Consider the following 17,870-nt stretch of genomic DNA (forward strand, 5'->3'; position numbering starts at 1 on the left):
TGACTTTGGCAATGTTTCTAGGAAGAAGTTGCTGCAGCTGAGGTCAAAGAGGTTGCTGCCTGTGTTCTCCTTTAGGATTTGGATGGACTCCTGTCTCACATTGAGGTCTTTCAACCATTTGGAGTCTATTTTTGTGTGTGGTGTAAGGAAATGGTTCAGTTTCATTCTTCTGCATGTGGCTGTCCAATTTTCCCAACACCATTTCTTGAAGAGACTGTCTTTTTTCCGCTGGACATTCTATCCTACTTTGTCGAAGATTAGTTGACCTACAGTTGAGGGTCCATTTCTGGGCTCTCTACTCTGTTCCATTGATCTATGTGTCTGTTTTTGGGCCAGTACCATACTGTCTTGATGATGACAGCTTTGTAATAGAGCTTGAAGTCCAGAATTGTGATGCCACCAGCTTTGCTTTTCTTTTTCAACATTCCTCTGGCTATTCGGGGTCTTTTCTGGTTCCATTCCAAAGGATGCTGTTCTTTGTCAATCCAAATTTTAGGATTATTTGTTCCATTTCTTTGGAAAAAGTGGATGGTATTTTGATAGGGATTGCATTGAATGTGTAGATTGCTCTAGGTAGCATTGACATCTTCACAATATTTGTTCTTTCAATCCATGAGCATGAAATGTTTTTCCATTTCTTTGTGTCTTCCTCAATTTCTTTCATAAGTATTTTATAGTTTTCTGAGTACAGATCCTTTGCCTCTTTGGTAAGATTATTCCTATGCATCTTATGGTTTGGGGTACAATTGTAAGTGGTATCAACTCCTTAATTTCTCTTTCTTCTGTCTTGTTGTTGGTGATAGGAATGCCACTGACTTCTGTGCATTGAGTTTATATGCTGCCACTTAACTGAATTCCTGCATGAGTTCTAGCAGTTTTGGGGTGGAGTCTTTTGGGTTTTCCACATAAAGTATCATATCATCTGCAAAGAGTGAGAGTTTGACTTCTTCTTTGCCAATTCGGATGCCTTTGATTTCTTTTTGTTGTCTGATTGCTGTGGCTAGGACTTCTAATTGAATAGCAGTCGTGATTAGTGGACATCCTTACCATGTTCCTGACCTTAGGGGGAAAGCTCTCAGTTTTTCCCCATTGAGAGTGATATTCGCTGTGGGTTTTTCATAGATGGCTTTTATGATATTGAGGTATGTACCCTCTATCCCTATACTCTGGAGAGTTTTGATCAAGAAAGGATGCTGTACTTTGTCAAATGCTTTTTCTGCATCTATTGAGAGGATCATATGATTCTTGTTCTTTCTTTTATTAATGTATTGTATCACATTGATTGATTTGTAAATGTTGAACCAACTTTGCAGCCCAGGAATAAATCCCACTTGGTGGTGGTGAATAATCCTTTTAATGTACTGTTGGATTCTATTGGCTAGTATTTTGGTGAGAATTTTTGCATCCATGTTCATCAAGGATATTGGTCTGTAATTCTCCTTTTTCATGGGGTCTTTGTCTGGTTTGGGGAATCAAGGTAATGGTGGCCTCATAAAATGAGTTTGGGAGTTTTCCTTCCATTTCTATTTTTTGGAACAGTTTCAGAAGAATAGGTATTAATTCTTCTTTAAATGTTTGGTAGAATTCCCCTGGGAAGTCATCTGGCCCTGGGCTTTTGTTTGTTGGGAGATTTTTGATGACTGCTTCAATTTCCTTAATGGTTATAGGTCTGTTCATGTTTTCTATTTCTTCCTGGTTCAGTTTTGGTAGTTCATACATCTCTAGGAATGCATCCATTTCTTCCAGATTATCTAATTTGCTGGCATATATTTGCTCATAATATGTTCTTATAATTGTATTTCTTTGGTGTTGGTTGTGATCTCTCCTCTTTCATTCATGATTTTATTTATTTGGGACCTTTCTCTTTTCTTTTTGAGAAGTCTGGCCAGGGGTTTATCAATCTTGTTCATTCTTTCAAAGAACCAGCTCTTAGTTTCGTTGATCTGTTCTACTGTTCTTTTGGTTTCTATTTCATTGATTTCTGCTCTGATCTTTATTATTTCTCTTCTCTGCTGGGTTTAGGCTTTATTTGCTGTTCTTTCTCCAGCTCCTTTAGGTGTAGGGTTAGATTGTGTATTTGAGACCTTTCTTGTTTTTGAGAAAGGCTTGTATTGCTATATACTTTCCTCTTAGGACTGCCTTTGCTGCATCCCAAAGATTTTGAACAATTTTGTTTTCATTTTCATTTGTTTCCATGAATTTTTTTATTTCTTCATTAATTTCCTGGTTTAAATCTACTTTTAAATCTTTAGTAGGCTGCTCTTTAGCCTCCATGTATTTGAGTTCTTTCCAACTTTCCTCTTGTGATTGAGTTCTAGTTTCAATGCATTGTGGTCTGAACTTATGCAGGGAATGATCCCAATCTTTTGGTACCATTTGAGACCTGATTTGTGACCTAGGATGTGATCTATTCTGGAGAATGTTCCATGGACACTAGAGAAGAATGTGTATTCTTTTGCTTTGGGATGGAATGTTCCAAATATATCTGTGAAGTCCATTTGGTCCAGTGTGTCATTTAAAGTCTTTATTTCCTTGTTGATCTTTTGCTTAGATGATCTGTCCATTTCAGTGAGGGAGGTTTTAAAGTCCCCCACTATTATTGTATTGTTGTCGATGTTTTTCTTTGCTTTTGTTATTAATTGGCTTATATAATTGGCTGCTCCCATGTTAGGGGCATAGATATTTACAATTGTTAGATAGTCTTGTTGGATAGACCCTTTAAGTAGGATTTAGTGTCCTTTCTCATCTCTTATTATACTCTTTGGTTTAAAATCTAATTTGTCTGATATAAGGATTGCCACCCAGCTTTCTTTTGGTGTCCATTAGCATGTTAAATGGTTTTCCACCCCCTCACTTTCAATCTGGGGCTGTCTTTGGGTCTAAAATGAGTCTCTTGTAGACAGCATATTGATGGGTCTTGTTTTTTAATCCAATCTGATAGCCTGTGTCTTTTGATTGGGGCATTGAGCCCATTTACATTCAGGGTAACTATTGAAAGATAGGAATTTAGTGCCATTGTATTGCCTGTAAGGTGACTGTTACTGTATATTGTCTGTGTTCCTTTCTAGTCTATGTTGCTTTTAGGCTCTCTCTTTGCTTAGAGGACCCCTTTCAAGATTTCTTGTAGGGCTGGCTTTGTGTTTGCAAATTCTTAGTTTTTGTTTGTCCTGGAAGCTTTTTATCACTCCTTCTATTTTCAATGACAGCCTAGCTGGATACAGTATTCTTGGCTGCATATTTTTCTCATTTAGTGCTCTGAATATATCCTGCCAGTTCTTTCTGGCCTGCCAGATCTCTGTGGATAGGTCTGTTGCCAATCTAATGTTTCTACCATTGTAGGTTACAGACTTCTTCTCCTGAGCTGCTTTCAGGATTTTCTCTTTGTCTCTGAGACTCATAAGTTTTACTATTAGATGTCAGGGTGTTGACCTATTTTTATTTATTTTGAGAGGGGTTCTCTGTGCCTCCTGGATTTTGATACCTGTTTCCTTCCCCAAATTAGTGAAGTTCTCTGCTATAATTTGCTCTAATATAGCTTCTGCCTCTCTCTCTCTTTCTTCTTCTTCTGGGATCCCAATTATTCTAGTATTGTTTCATCTTATGGTATCATGTATCTCTCAAATTATGCCCTCCTGATCCAGTAGTTGTTTATCTCTCTTTTCCTCAGCTTCTTTATTCTCCATCATTTGGTCTTCTATATCACTAATTCTCTCTTCTGCCTCATTTATCCTAGAAGTTAGAGCCTCCATTTTTTATTGCACCTCATTAATAGCCTTTTTGATTTTGACTTGGTTAGTTTTAGTTCTTTTATTTCTCCAGAAAGGGTTTCTCTAATATCTTCCATGCTTTTTTCAACCCCAGCTAGTATCTTTAAAATCATAATTCTGAACTCTAGTTCTGACATCTTACTAATGTCTGTATTGAGTAGGTCCCTGGCAGTCGGTACTGCTTCTTGTTCTTTTTGTTGAGGTGATTTTTTTTCCGTCTTGTCATTTTGTGCAGAGGAGAATAGATGAATGAGAGAACAAAATGCTAACAGGGAAACAATGACCCCAGAGAAATATACACTAAACAAATGAGAAGAGAACTGAAATGGAAAAGAAAAGGAAAGAAAGAAAAAGGAGAAAAAAAGATAATAAAAAAAAGACAAACAAACAAACAAAAAAACAGAATATGATCAAATATCAGGCTGGTGCTATTTTGGTCTGTTCGAAGAAAGTGCCTCCCGATGTTTTAAAGAAAGAAAAACTTATATATGTACAAAAATAAGGGTAAATATGATGAAGGGATGGAATATGACTGTAAAGATGAAAATTATAAAAGATTTTATAAAAGAAATTGATAAGAAGTTGGTTGAAAAAGAGAAAGAAGAAGATTAAAAAGAGAAAGAGAGAGAGAATGTGATCAGGCAGGAGACTAGAACTAAACCATACACTAGAGATTTAGGGTATATTTTGGTCTGTTAGAAGAAACTGTATCCCAAAATTTTAAAGAGAGAACAACATATATATATACCAAAAATAAAGTTAAGTACTATGAAGGGATAGAATATGACTCTAAAAATTAAAAATAAAAAAGATTTTTTTAAGAAGGGATTCATAAGATGTTGGTTGAAAAAAGGAAAAAGAAAAATTCAAAAAAAAAGAAAAAGAAAATTAAAAAAATTAACTTTGAAAGACTGGAGAATCATGGGGAAAAAGCCATGAATTCTATGTGCAGTATTCCCCTAGTGCTGGAGTTCTGCTGTTCTCATTGATCGGTAAACTTGGTCTTGGCTGGCTGTTCTTGCCAATCTTCTGGGGGGGGCCTGTTGCCGTGGCTCCCAAATGTCTTTGCGGGAGGCGGAATTGCCCCGCCCTTGCCAGGGGCTGGGCTAAGTAATCTGCTCGGGTTTGTTCTGGGGAGCTTTTGTTCCCTGCAAGCTTTCCATACAGCTTTGGAGGACGAGAGTGAAAATGGCAGCCTCCCAATCTCCGCCCCAGAGGAGCAGAGAACTCAGGGCCCCACTCCTCAGTGCACCCCCAGAGAAAAGCAGTCACTCCCGTCTCCCTAGTCTCCAGCCGCACTCCGTGCTCACCCAGCCTGTGACTGAGCACTTCTATCTCTGGCACACAGCCCCGTGTGGAGTTTCCAAACCCAGCAGATCCCTGTGGTGTGCTCCCATGCTGCTCCTCCCGGGGGAGGAAGGGGAGTCTCCCCGGATCTGTTGCTTGTTGGGTCCCTGCTGGAGGAGCAGTGGCCCAACTGTGCTGTGGATCACGGTTTATGGCAACCCCGAGCTGAGAGCCCACTCCTCGGCTCTGTCTCTGCAGCCAGCTTCCCCGCTCCAATACCTGGGAGCTCTGCCACACTCAGGAACCCCTGGTCTTTCTGTGACCCTGAGGGTCCTGAGACCACACTGTCCCAGCGAGTGTTCCACCCCCACTTAGCCACTGGAGCAATGTCCCTCACTGGAGCAGACTTCTAAAAGTTCTGATTTTGTGCTCTGCTGCTCTATCACTTGCCAGAAGTGGCTGACAGAGGCCCCCTCCCCTGCCGTCTATCTTCCCGTATATTGCCTCAGATTCACTTCTCTGCACGTCCTACCTTCCAGAAAGTGGTCGCTTTTCTGTTCAGAGAGTTGCTGCTATTCTTTTTTCAATCTCCTGTTAAGTTCGTAGGTGTTCAGAATGGTTTGATCCCTATCTAGCTGAATTCCTGGGACCAGACGAAATTTAGGTCTCCTACTCCTCTGCCATCTTGCTCCCCCCCCCACCATAAAAACTCTTAATGAGATTCAGAGAGCATCCAGGTTGGCAAACACATTGACCAGCTGTAGCACTCAGAGAGGGCATGAAAGCTCCACTCTGTTCATACCTCTACATCACTTCCATTTGGCTGTTCCTGAGTTGTATCCTTTATAATAAAACAGAAAATGTCAGTAAGGTGACTTCTTGAGTTTCTGTGAACCATTCTAGCAAATTATCAAAGCTAAGGAGGACGTCATGGGAGCCCTCAGTTTGTAGCTTGTCACTCAGAAGTATACAGGTAGCCAAGGATTTGTAATTGGTGTCTGAACAGGGGACGATCTTGTGGGACTGAGTTCTTAAACTTGCAGTATATAACACTAACTCCAGGTAGATCTTGTCAGAATTAAATGGAATTGTAGGATATTCAGCTGATGTTGAAGAATTGGAGAATCAACTGATATCAGAAAATATCCGACCCAACCTGCTCTCAGCCATCAAGGGTGTCTGGATCAACCTGTCCTGCTGATGTGAGCAGTATGGGTTACCAAGCCTTGAAGTAAAGGGAGAGCAAATACCAACCTAGTGTCTACATGGGCCAAACCCTGTCAAGGCTTCTTATACACTCTATTCATTTCCTAGGACTGTAATAACAAATTGCCACAGACTGGGTTGCTAAAAACTACAAAAATTTGTTCTCTTACAGTTATGGAGACTGGAAGTCCAAAATCAAGGTATTGGCAGAGATGGTTTCCTCCATTCCCTGCATCCATTCTTGCTTTTAGTGGTTCCAGCCACCTGTGGCATTCCTTGGCTTGTAGACACATCACTCAGATACCCACTTCCATCTTCTCATGGTGTGTCCTTCAGTCTCTGTATTTCCCTCTCCTTATAAGGACACCAGTCATTGGATGTAGAGCCCACCCTAACCCAGCATGATTTCATTTTAACTTGATTACAGCAACAAAGACCCTATTTCCAAATAAGGTCACATTCTGAGGTCCCAGGTGGAGGTGTTTTTGGGATTGGGGGAGGGGGGCTGTGGGGGGAAGCATACCATCCAATCCAATGTACATACATAATTTTATTTAATCCTCAGATAAGAACTTTGAGGTTAAGTGAAGCCAGAAATATGCCAAGATCACCTCACAGACCAGGGTTTTGTACTCCTGTCCATTTGATTCTTACTCAACTCTAGGGCTTTCCAGAGTGTGGATGTGCTATGCCCAGGGCTTGGATGACTGTGGGACCAGAGGGGCACATTCCAAAGGAACTTTTACACAAACTTTTGGTATCTGACTCTTTTGTACAGGAGACTTCCTGCTCTGTTTTTTTGTGATAACACCTCAGCCTTGCCTTGCAGCTCTTCTTTTGAGTTTTTCTTTGTGGCTATATTATTGTCATTTCCAGGAGACTGCTTTTATTCTCTGAATATTTTTTTTCACAACATCCTGGTTTTGTTTTGTTTGGTTTGGTTTGGTTTGGTTTGGTTTGGTTTTGATGGTTGCAACTATTTTATCTCCCTACAGTAGTATTAATAGTATCTTTTTAGAAGTTTTCTTCTTCCTGACTATTCTATGCTTCCTCTGCTTGATTGCCTTGATCTCTTTTATTTTAGGTCAGCCTTTCTCAACTGAGCTCCTCATTTGAACCACAGGTGACAAAAAAAAAAAAAGATCTGAGTGACTATTTTTTTAATGCTCCCAAGAATGGTAGATAATAGTACAATTCTACATGGATATGGATTCCTCAAGCTCACTTCTCAAAGAAACTCTGGTTTCATAACACAAGTGTGATGAGCTGAATGACGGCTTTCCAAAGATATGCAGTCCTAGTCCCCAGAATCTATGAATGATACCTTATATGGCAAAAGGATCTATTCAGGGTCTGAGATGAGATCCCCCTGAAGGAGCCTTCAGTGTCATCGCAAGGGCCTTTATAAAGGAGGCAAGAAGTTCGAAAAAGAGAATTCCTGTGACAACAGAGGCAGAAACAGGAGTGATGAGCTTTGTAGTTGGAGGAAGGGGCCACAAGCCAAGGAATGTAGATGCTTCCAGAAGCTGAAAAAAGTAAAGAAATGGAGAGTCCCTTGGAGCCTCCATGGAGAGGCAGCCCAGCTCATACCTTGACATTGGTCCAGGGAAATTGATGTCAGACTTCTGGCCTTTAGAACTGCAGGAGAATACATGTGTGCTAAACCACCAGGTTTGTGGTAATTTGTTAAGCTGGGCATAGGGAACTGTTAACTGTAACTCTTGCCTGTACTGCAGAGTAAGGAACTAAATGAGATTAGGAAGCTCTGAGTGCACCACCAATGCTGGCTAACTGCAGGCTCCGCCATAGGAGAATCTGAATGGGCCATTTTGCTGGGGAGATTTTGACATCCCTGTCTTTGATTCATTCTTCTTGGGTTAGACAGATTTCCTGGAAAATACACCCCTGGGGTGCTAACTGGAGGGTGAAGACTGGCTACAGCATCCAGGGAGCCAGGTAAGGAATAAGGGGTGGGCATCTCGGCATCCGGAGTGTCCCTTATCTCCGGACCAGAGACCACCCAGCTCATCGTCTGCAGGCAGCCTTTGCCCGTGGGGTGGGTGGTGGCCTGGCCACACCCCCCCCCCCCGCAGAGTGGAGGTGTGGAGATCAGAGCTCTTCATAAAAAAACTCTCAATTTAGTCTTCTTCTTTGAGTTTTTCTGCTTCCCTCTCACTTCTAGAAATACAATTCAATTCAATTCCTGAGTTGATGGGGGAATTTGTGGTATAAATCTACTGTTTTGTGATGTTCCCCCTACAGCCAACTTTTCTTTCTGTTTTTGTTGTTGTTGTTGTTACCAGTTACCTTGAATTCATCTGTCCCCTGGCTTCCAAACTTTGTTGTTATTCTCATTCCTTCCCCCTTTCTTTCCACTATAATTGTTTTTGCCTTTTTCAAAACAAACTATTCCTTGTTTGGGGGGGGTCAGGAGGGTGGCTTCAGAAGGAGACAAATGCAGACATGTATTTTCAACCAGTGAACTTTACCTAGAAGCATCCAAAATGTTGTACATCACCCATCTAACTTAGGTCTCATTTTTATCTGGGTAACATTAATTAATGTAAGGTAGGGAAAGACAACATTCTCACACCCATTTTAAGAAAACTGAAGGTCAAAGAGGTCATTGCTTTGCCTAAGGATACAGAGTCTCTGCTCCCTGGCCTGGGGGCACCATTAATCACATGCTGTCGCTGTCCCAGGAACCCAAAATCCACCAGGATAGGCAAGGGGCAGGAAGGACAAAAAGGAATAGAGACTGAAGCAGTGTAGAAGTTTAGGATGCTGAACTGTCCCAGGAGATTCATGGAAGCCATTTTTTTTTTGATAGTTAGGAATGAACCATGAAGCCTAAATAAATAAATAACTGGGAATAGTTGAGAATTTCCCAGTGAGAGAGCAACCATAAAGGTTGCTAATAAAATTTGAATGAAAGTAAAAGCTTAGACTTTTATTGCATGCACAATTATCCAGGCATTCAAAACTACCCATTAAACAATGTGGCAGTTTATGAAGCCATTATCTCTGAGCTCCACACCCACCTTTCTATACTCAGCTTTGCGATGCTGGGACTGGGAGTCCGCATCCACGTTTCTGCTCCACCAATGGCTCCCCACTCGCACCTGCCAACTGTGGGTCATGCAGGGAGACTGCAGGGTTGCAGGAGAGAGAGGATCGTCTTCCCTCCTGATCCTGGTACCTCCTACCACTGTCTGTACCACTTCACATCAGCAATCCTCTTCCCCCAGGTGGTGGTGGTTCTTCCCACAGCAACAATCCAGTTTACAGTGTTTTCAATACTGGCAGAACCAGTTGCATTGTGCCCCCTGCTCAGATGTGAGTTCCAGCTCCATGGGGCCCTTCCTTTAAGCTTCTCAGTTTTAGAAATTTCCAACCCTTCTTTTTGTTCCCTCATCCTTAAAGGAAGAAGCTGTCTCCTTCAATTGCCACCACCATGATACTTTAGAGTTCTTTTTTTGCCTTTCAGTTACCCCGTTAACAATTCTTTATATAAGATTATCTCTATTAAAATAACCGTGTGGCTTTGTTTCCTGGCCGGTTCAAGCGCTCGCTATGAACAGCACGAAAGCCCTGTGTTAGGTGCTAAGCCGGAAAGAAAGAGCCCTCCCCCTCCCCAAATGCTGACATATTTCCAAAAGATGAGGAGATGGCTCCCCAAGATGAATCAGGCTTTGTCTTTGTGCTGAATTGGACAAACATTTGGAACAGTGTGGTTTGTGGTTCCCATGGGGCAGTATCCCTCAACTCCAAGGAAATGACTTCAGATATCAAGTCTCCCGTGGCTGTGCCTCTGACATGCCAGGGGACAGCAGGAGACTTGGACAATGGAGCTGTCCATGTCCTCCAGGTCAGCCAGGATGGCAGCTTTGCTCAGCAAACAGACCTTCTCTGTCGAGTGTTTTGCAAAATAACCTGCCCAGCGAAGAAACAGATACTCACCACGCCTGGAGGAATGAATCCTGCTTGCGAAAGAGCTCCAACAGGACATTTCAGATCTTGGCAGAGTTCCCTTGGCAGCTGTGACATGCCTTCTTTAATTGTTCTCCAGATCCCTGCTCAAGACTGAAACAGTTTTTTCTGGATGGGAAAGCTGGTGCTGGAAAAGAAGGGGCAGGTCCAAGCAGCCACAGTCCCCCAAGGGTGTCTCCTTTCCTTCCCGGGTCAGACCCATGGGTCATCTGGCTGAGACACATGGTCTCATGAACCCCATGGCGCATCTCATCTGTATCTCCTCCCCACCCTTCTCGGCTAGACTGGAGCCTCTTTGAGAACTGGGATTGAGTCTTATTTATATCACTGTCTCTGGTGAGCAGCATGGTACCTGACCCCTGCCGATGTTATTGGTGTTCTTGTGGAACTGAAACAAATTGAACTGGGTATTATAATTCCTAGTGGAATCTTTGTGGACTCTGTAGAAACATGACCCCACACTCTGACCTACAGCCTATAGTGGTTTTGCCCTTTTCATTCACCTGTTTCCCCTTCCATTAATCAGACGAGAGAGAGAGAGAGGGAGAGAGGGAGAGAGGGCTGGCTGTTCCGCCCTACCCATGGCCTCGACGAAAATGCCCAGAGCTGAGGAAGGGACACAAGGGCCCCCAGGCATTCCAGACACAGGAGGAGGCAAGCGCAAGATGAGACACCTGCAGGCAAGAGTATGCTTGCCAATCCTCTTCTTAGCTTAAAAATTGAGCTCTTTTAACTTATTTTGTAACAATAAAAAAAAAGCAAAATGTAAATAGCACGAAGTAGTTTTTTCATCTATGAGATTGGTAATAATTATTAGTATTATTAATAATAATACTAATTAGTGTTAACAGCCACCATATACTGAGATTGAGTTTTTTCATTCACCTATAACACTGACAAAGATCAAAAAAAAAAAAATGGGCGGCATTATACATGCATTAGAATGGCTAAAAACAACAAACTGTCTATACCAAGTGCTGGTAAAGATAGAACAACTGGAATTCCCAAACATTGCTGGTGAAAATGCAAAATGGCATAGCTGCTCCAGAAAAGGTGTGGCAGGGTTTTTTTTTTTTAAGTGAAACATAAATTCACTATATGACTTATCAGTCCCACTCATAGGTATCCACCCAACAGAAATGAAAACTTACAATCACACACATGCACACATGCACAGAAACTTAATAAGAATGTTTATGCCAGCTCTATTCATCATCACCCAAACTGGAAGCAACCCAAATGTCCTTCAGCAGGTAGACAAACTGTGGTATGTCCACACTGTGGAACACTCACCAGTCAGCATTAACAAGGAATCACCTATTGATGCATGCAACAGAATGCTGGATAGCAAATGCAGCACTCAGTGAAGGGGGCCAGATTCAAAAGTTTGCATACAGTATGGTTCCATTTGTGCAACACTCTAAAAAACGTAAAATGAAGATGGAGAAAAGATAGCGGTTGCCAGAGATTGCTGGGGGTGTTTGACTACAAAGAGGCAGCCCATGGAGTTTCTAGGGTGAGGAAACTGTTCTGTATCTTGATCGAAGTGATGGTTTCAAGAACTATACCTGTGCTAAAAGCCTTAGAACTGCACACCAAAAAGGCACTAGTAGTATACATGAATTTTAAAAATAATAATTGTGAGAGAGATACAACAAATAACAAGTGATGAGAGGGTTCCGGAGAAATGGCCGAGTCCAGACCTGAGGCAAGGAAAGGACAAGGTGATCCTGAAGCATTTCACGCCACAAAGTGAGGACATGCTCAGAGGGCACTGGTGCAGCCTGAAGGGGCTACCACTGGCTAAACCTAGGGTTATCTGGCTACCAAAATGAATATTGCAGAAACACACTAAATATAAAAAGAATTGATGAATCAATGCGGACACTGAAAAAGTTGAGGGATAGAAAAGTTTTCCTCTACAGAGCAGTGACAATTAAAAAAAAAAAAAAAAGGCAGTGACAATTAAAAAAAAAAAGTTTCCTGGGGCCTGGGTGGCTCAGCTGGTTAAGCATCTGCCTTGGGCTTAGGTCATGGTCCCAGAGTCCTGGGATTGAGCCCTGAGTCAGGCTCCCTGCTCAGCGGGAAGTCTGCTTCTCTCTCTCCCTCTGCCTCTCCCCCCCACTACCCCCTCATATGCTTGTGCACTCATACACTCTCTCTCTCAAATAAACAAATAAAATCTTTTAAAAATATAAAATAAATAAATAATAAATTTTAAAAGGTTCTTCAAGGGGCACCTGGGTGGCTCAGTCGGTTAACCATCTGCCTTCAGCTCAGGTCATGATCTCAGGGTCCTGGGATGAGCCCCACGTCGGGTTCCCTGCTCAGGGGGGAATCTGCTTCACCCTCTCCTTCTGTGCTTTCTCTCTCAAGAGGAAAAATCTTTAAAAAAATTCCTCAAGGGCGCCTGGGTGGCTCAGTTGGTTGAGCGACTGCCTTCGGCTCAGGTCATGATCCTGGAGTCCCTGGATCGAGTCCCGCATCGGGCTCCCTGCTCGGCGGGGAGTCTGCTTCTCCCTCTGACCCTCCCCCCTCTCATGTGCTCTCTCTCATTCTCTCTCTCTCAAATAAATAAATAAAATCTTTAAAAAAAAATTACCCTCTAAAAAAAAATTCCTCAAAAAATTAAAAATAGAAATACCATATGACCCAGTAATTCCATTATTAGGTACTTACCCAAAGAAAATGAAAACACTAATTCAAAAGGATATATGCACCCCTATGTTTACTGCACCATTATTTATAATAGCCAAGATGTGGAAGCAACTTAAGTGTCCATCCACAGATAAATGGATAAAGAAGTTGTGATATATATATAACATATAAATATAATACCTTATATGTATTTATACATATAAAAATGGACTATTATTCAGCCATAAAAAAGTATGAGATCATACCATTTGAGACAACATGGACCTCAGGGGTATTATGCTAATTGAAATAAGTCAGACAGAGAAACACAAATACCATATGATTTCACTCATATGTGGAGTTTAAGAAACAAAACAAAGAAAAAAGAGACAAAAAAAAAAAAAAGACTCTTAACTACAGAGAACAAACTAGTGGTTGCCAGAGGGGAGGTGTGTAAGAGGATGGGGGTGAGAGAGAAAAATGCGATTAAGAGTATATTAATCATTATGAGCACTGAAAATTGTATAGAATTGCTGAATCCTTATACTGTACACTTGAAACAAATAAACAAACAAAAAAGTAAGAGAAATAATAGAAAATGAAACTCATCACTTTACAGCCAGTGAAGCAATCATTGATTCAGGTGAAGACCATCAATAGATTCTAAAATCCCCAGGGGAGGGATGTTGAAAAGCAGAATATTCATTCTCACAATATCACTCAGTCACTTATTCATCACAAAGGATTGGGGTACTTTTCCAGTGGAGACATATGGCAGACACTTCCTTAACCAAGTGATCCAAAAGTGAACCTCACCAATAACGGACCAGTCAGCAGCACCTTCCTCCTGATAGGATGCCCTGAGAAGGAAGCAGTATCATCCTCGTGATAGGCCACCAATGAGAGTCATATTAAATCCATCCTGAGGAAGCAATCAGAAGAATCCACATTGAGGGGCATTCTACAAAACTCTTCAAAACGTCAGTGCCAGGAAAGACCACAAAAAGAGGAGAGACCTGTTCTGGGTTAACGGAGATGAAAGAGACATGGCCACAAAACTCAATATGTGATCCTTAATTCTATTCTGGTTCAAAACAAAAAAAGCTATTCAATATTCAATAATTTGATATGAATTTTACATTAGAAATTTACATTACCTTATCAATGAGAAAATTTCCCAAGTGTGATGATTAGAGGATGCTTATGTAAGAGCATGTCTTTGTTCTTAAGAGATACACGCTCAAGTGTTTAGGGGTCGAGTGTCATGATGTCTACAACTAACTCTAAGAGCTTGATAAAAATGAATCAGAGAGAGAACATAAATGTGTCAAAATGTTAACAATTAGTGGATCTATAATAGGTGAAGCATTTACAAGGGTTCGTTGTACTTATTCTGGGATTTTTTTCAGAGACTATAATTTAAAAAAAAAAAACACACAAGGAAAAGAAAATATTTTTTAAATGATCAGGAAGTCCTTGTATTGGCAAGGACATGGAGCGCTAGATATTCTCACAACCAGCTGGTATAAGTATGAGTTGATACGTCCTGTCTGGAAGGAAGTCAGACATGTATCAAAGTGTAAACTGAGCATACACTTTGACCAGACACCCCACTTTTAAGTTAAATTAATGAAAGAAATCACTAATGCACAAAGATGTATATGGTATGTGCTCTAAAGTTTCATTACAGCCTTAGTTTTCATATCATTGAAAAACTGGTAAATAAATTATGGAGCATTTTTAGGGTTGTGGTCTAGAGCATGGGCTCTGAAATCAGATGCCCGCGGGTGCTGTTTAATTGCCAGTGCCTCAGTTTCCCCATCCGTGAAATCAGCACGATAAAAAAAAAATCCTGCCTTGTAGACTGGTTAGGAGATTATGTCAGATCACTCATTGAGAGCATGTAGCACAGTGTCTGGCACAGAGTGGGTATCAGGTCAATATTACATATTGTTAGCTATTCTGTAATTGACAAAAAGGATGATGCAGACCTATATTTACTGAATCAAAGAGCAGATCACCGAGTAGATGCAAGTTCAAATTCCACTTTGGTAAAAGTGCATTTTCATCTCCACTTGGTTATATTCACAGCAAGATGCTTTCACAAGGATGGCCACCTAAGTGTTAACAGTGGGTAACTGTTAGGCGAGGGGGCCTTCCAGCCTTTTATTTTCTTCTTTATACACTTCTATATTGTTTGATTTTCTTTTCTTTTTTTTCTTTTTACAACACATGTATAATGTTTTTACAGTCAGATTTTTATTTGGAGAAAATAAACAAATCGCAGGTCCGTGGGTCTGCCTGTTCAGGCCTGGCTTCAGCTGAGCATCCCTCCAGATGTCCTGCTAGATGAGGAACCACCAGCCATTTCTCGCCATCCTGCCTGCAAACTGACATTCCATGACCTTTGACACAATTCACTGTTTCCTTTCCTCCGCCTGGGTGTTCTGCAGCAGCTCTGCCAGGCACACAGCAGGCATTCGGTAGATGTGCTTGTTTCTTTATTTTCGCCAGGGTATTATGTGTTTTCCACATTTCTACCCCATTTTCACACAGCAGATGTTGTGGGCCTGCAGTGTATGGCTCAAGGAATGACAGCGTACTTGCAGAAGATTCACTGAAACCTACCTTGCAGGACACTCAACTATTTCTTGGGTGTTTTTATAAGGCATCTTCACTGTCCTGCAGAAATGCAGCTCCAAGGCTCATTTCTCAAGCCCTGGCTCTCCGCAACCTCCCCAGAACGGCGGTGCCAAGTACCAAGCTGACCACAAGATGGCAGTCTTTCCCTGCATCAGGCCGGGCGGAAGCCTGCATCCCAGACTTTGTGTTTCTGAATCCAGCTTCTGTGCTGCCCGAAGCAATTTCAGGAAAGAGATTCTTTACTAAAGAGACCTTCACTAAAGAAGAGAACAGTAGGATTAAATATTCGGAAACAGAAGAACTCGAAGAAGAAAACACAATTTCCCAACACCACGTGCTCACTCAGCCTTCTCTTCAACAAAAGTTGCAACAGCTTTGTGTTGATTTGCAGTCTGGAGTCGAATTAGAATTGCCAAGCATCCCGGCGAGCTCTGAATCCACATTCCTTTATCCCTTTGTGCCACTCAAAGCCAGATATTGATGTCTGAAAACAAGATACATAAGCTTCATTATTTAAGTGCCTTTTCCTTAAACAAGAACGCTTTAATACTTAACAAGGTAGGGAAGCTACATAATTTAAAATCTATGTGAACAGAAATAAGAAATTATTTGTAGCGTCTCCACTTTTACACCCACCAACAAAGAAAGACATTCACAATTTTTTGCCTTCCCAGGGCCCCAAAATACAACACTGGCCTGTTCTCCCGCTCCCGGCAGAAGCTGCAGCTGAAACTGGTCTTTATCAGCTTTTCTTTCTCAATATTTACCAACCAATAAATCTTTTTTTCCCCTAAGACAACTGACATTCGAATCCTGTTCATGTGGAGGCTTGTTATCCAAATAATATAAAATAAACTGCTTCATTATCCACTGAAAAAGTATTAAGATGGAATTTTTTTTCCCTTGTGGGTCAATACTGAAGAAGGGAAGATGGTGTTTCCATCCGAGGGGAGGGTAGCTGCCTGCCTGTGAGGAGCACATCTCAATCCAGGGGCCTCCTGCTCCAGGGGCTGGCGGGGCGCCTCCTCTCTGTCATGGGGGCATGTGTGCTAATCGGGGGAAATCTGTCTATTTTGGCTCAAAAGCCTTCCCATAGAGGCTGCTCCAAAGTTGGCACCAGCAGGGGCCAGCCGGTCTGTACCCTGAGGACTCCATAGGACAGAAAGGTTGCCAGAGCCGAGGGGTGTTTTGCCCATTTCCAAAGTGGAAGACGTCAACCTTTTGGTAAGAATTCTAATTCTATTGTTCCATAAGACTATGCCACCTTCTCTTCCTTCTGGGTGAGGTATGTGTGGTATCATGGAGAGAGCATTGGCCTGAGGTGTCAGGATGTGGGAGGTCTGGGACAGGCCCTGCTAACTGTCTGGTGGGACCAGCCCCAGGACCTGCCTCAGTTTCTCCATTTGTAGACTGAGATGTCCCACTTGCTGCTCCTTTGGATCTTCCCATAATTCTACTTACCAAGGATCTGAAACAAATGAAGGGGTTTTGGGGCACTGAGAACTCCCAGCCATCAGAGACCCCAAACGCTGGCTTTGATCTTAATGGAGATGAAAAAATTCAGCCCCTGGAGAATCTTCTAGATAAAAAAATTTTAGGCTATTAATAATAATAGATAATATTTACATGGAGATTTTATTATACCAGGCTTCATCTAAAAGTTTGTCATATTAATTAATTTAATCCTTACAACACTGCCATAGTGTACTCTTTTTATACTTGAGGAAACTGAAGTGAAGAAACGTTAAATAATTTCCCCAGTGTCACGTAGCTGGTGACTAAAAGATCTGAAGCCAGGGGTGCTTAGCCCCATAGTTTATTCTCTTAAATTCTTGCTCCCTGGCTAGCAGCAATTCCAGGTAACTCTGAGGGTTGTCCCATCCTGGGCTGATCGTAGGTAGAGCGGCATGCCAGACGCCCTATCTCTTGGGTGAGTCATGGCTCTAGTCTTGGCACCACACTGTGAGTGGTCTTGTCTCCCTCCCATCCCGCCAGCCCATCTTTATTCTACCTTTATTCTGACAGGCATGGCTATGGATGATAGCCATGCTAATTAGAGTACCCAGATTTCTGATATTTTGTAACTACATAAATAGCTCATGAGTAATGTTTCTTCATTAAAAAAAAAAAGAAAGAAAAAAGAAAACTGCAAGCCTGACAAATAAGGCTAAAAAAATCCCCTCTGAGCATCACCATTCCAATTTCCTCTTCTCCATGAGCAGCCATCATTTTGGATATAGCCTTACAAAATATTTTCTATGCCGCATATATACTTAGAAACATGTAGTAGTGCTTTATACTTTATAGGAGCTTTTGTTTCTTTAAGAAATAGTATTAGGC

Source organism: Neomonachus schauinslandi, chromosome 10, assembly GCF_002201575.2.
Source record: "Neomonachus schauinslandi chromosome 10, ASM220157v2, whole genome shotgun sequence".
Taxonomy (NCBI): domain Eukaryota; kingdom Metazoa; phylum Chordata; class Mammalia; order Carnivora; family Phocidae; genus Neomonachus; species Neomonachus schauinslandi.